Source organism: Cicer arietinum, chromosome 5 (assembly GCF_000331145.2).
Source record: "Cicer arietinum cultivar CDC Frontier isolate Library 1 chromosome 5, Cicar.CDCFrontier_v2.0, whole genome shotgun sequence".
Taxonomy (NCBI): Eukaryota; Viridiplantae; Streptophyta; class Magnoliopsida; order Fabales; family Fabaceae; genus Cicer; species Cicer arietinum.
This window is the reverse complement of record NC_021164.2, coordinates 26,650,621-26,653,178: the sequence shown is the minus strand read 5'-3', so window position 1 is coordinate 26,653,178 and position 2,558 is coordinate 26,650,621. Positions and strand designations below refer to the sequence as shown.

General features: G+C 39.4%; 1 pseudogene; it reads left to right on the top strand.

Moving 5' to 3' along the window:
• The window catches only part of LOC113784911 (uncharacterized), a 13,651-nt pseudogene extending 12,034 nt beyond the window's left edge, over window positions 1-1,617 (top strand).
• Window positions 1,618-2,558: the final 941 nt, after the last annotated feature.

The window sequence follows — 2,558 nt, the reverse complement described above, 5'->3', positions numbered from 1 at the left end:
GGCAAAGTATTGGGATTTGTGGTTAGTCAGAGAGGAATAGAGGTTGATCCCGATAAGATTCGAGCCATTGCAGAAATGCCTCCCCCGAGTACAGAAAAAGAAGTTCGCGGTTTTCTTGGGAGACTAAATTATATTTCAAGATTTATATCACAACTAACTGCTACTTGTGAACCGATATTTAAACTTTTACGGAAAAATCAAACAGTTGTGTGGAACCAAGAATGTCAAAATGCATTTGAAAAAATCTGACAGTATTTGCAAAATCCTCCAGTTCTAGCCCCACCAGTTCTGGGCCGACCCTTGATTATGTATCTTACAGTCCTCGATGGGGCCATGGGATGCGTACTGGGGCAACATGATGAAACAGGAAAAAAGGAGCATGCCATTTATTATCTAAGTAAAAAATTTACAGATGTTGAAACAAGATATACAATGTTAGAACGTACTTGTTGTGCCTTAGCTTGGGCGGCTCATCGCTTGAGGCAATACATGCTTTGCCATACAACTTATTTGATATCCAAAATGGATCCAATCAAGTACATTTTTGAAAAGCCCGCTCTCATAGGGCGAATTGCTCGATGGCCGGTGATGCTATCAGAATATGATATTACCTATGTTACTTAGAAAGCCATCAAAGGGAGTGCCTTGGCAGATTATCTAGCTAATCATCCTGTTGATGATTATAAATCAATGCAATGTGAATTCCCAGACGAAAGTATCATGGTTTTGTCTGAAGAATATGATGATGGAAAATGGACCTTGTTGTTCGACGGGGCCTCAAACATAATGGGGCATGGGATTGGGGTTGTTTTAATATCTCCAAAAAAGAAGTTCATACCTATCACGGCGCGATTGTGTTTTGATTGTACCAATAATATGGCAGAATATGAAGCTTGCGCCATGGGAGTTTTGGCGGCTTTGGAATCAAAAGCAAAAGGTCTAGGAGTATATGGAGATTCAGCCCTAGTCATTAATCAGCTTAACCAAGAATGGGAAACTCGAGATAAGAAGTTAATACCTTATTTTACCTACATAAAAGAATTGTCTTTAGAATTTGACAAAATCACGTTTCACCATGTCCCTCGAGAAGACAATCAATTGGCTGATGCTTTGGCTACTTTATCATCTATGTTCCAAATAAATCGAAACGATGAAATCCCATCAATTAAAATGGAGAGTCGAGATTATCCAGCCTACTGCCATGTCATGGAAGAAGAAACTGACGGAAAACCGTGGTATCACGACATCAAACATTATCTTATAAATAGAGAATATCCTCCCGGAATATCGGAGAATGAGAAAAGAACTTTGAGACGGTTATCCGCGAGCTTTTTTGTGAACGAAAATATTTTGTATAAGAGGAATCACGATATGGTACTCCTCAGATGTGTTGATGTTAATGAGGCGAAGGAAATTCTACAAGATATCCACGATGGCTCTTATGGGATCCATATGAATGGACACGCCATGTCTAGAAAGATTCTTCGGGCCGGATATTATTGGCTCACCCTAGAAAAAGATTGTTATAATTATGTAAAGAAATGTTATAAATGTCAAATATATGCTGATAATATCCACGCCCCACCAGTACCCCTGAACACCCTTTCAGCGCCCTGACCATTCTCAATGTGGGGCATAGACGTCATCGGAATGATCGAACCGAAAGCATCAAATGGACATCTCTTCATCTTGGTGGCAATTGATTACTTTACCAAGTGGGTAGAGGCAGCCTCATACGGCAATGTAGCAGCTTCATACGCCAATGTAACCAAAAATGTGGTAGTCAAATTTATAAAAAGGGAATTAATATGTCGTTATGGTCTACCAAGCAAGATCATTACTGACAATGCCACAAACCTAAATAACAAAATGATGGATGAATTGTGTGCCACCTTTAAAATTCAACACCACAATTCGTCCCCGTACAGACCAAAAATGAATGGTGCAGTTGAAGCGGCAAATAAAAACATCAAAAAAATTATTCAGAAAATGGTTATAACATACAAAGATTGGCATGAGATGTTGCCATTTGCACTACATGGGTATCGTACTTCGGTACGCACTTCAACTGGGGCAACCTCTTTTTCCTTAGTATATGGGATGGAGGATGTGCGACCTATTGAAGTAGAAATCCCCTCGCTCAGAGTATTAATGGAAGCTAAACTAGAGGAATCGGAATGGATACAAACGTGTTTTGATCAATTGAATTTGATTGAAGAAAAAAGGTTGGCGGCCTTATGTCATGGGCAATTATATCAGAAAAGACTGAAGAAAGCGTATGAGAAAAAAATACGTCCTCGAGAATTCCAGGAAGGTGATCTGGTGCTGAAAAAAATCTTACCCATTCAAAAGGATTATCGTGGGAAATGGACTCCTAACTATGAGGGACCATACGTCGTGAAGAAAGCTTTCTCAGGTGGAGCTTTGATCCTTACGAATATGGATGGAAAAGATTTTGCTCTTTCTGTAAACTCAGACGCCGTAAAAAAGTATTATGCTTAAATAATAAATACCCGTTAGGTTGAAAACCTGAAAAGGCAACCTAGGCAAAAATTAGG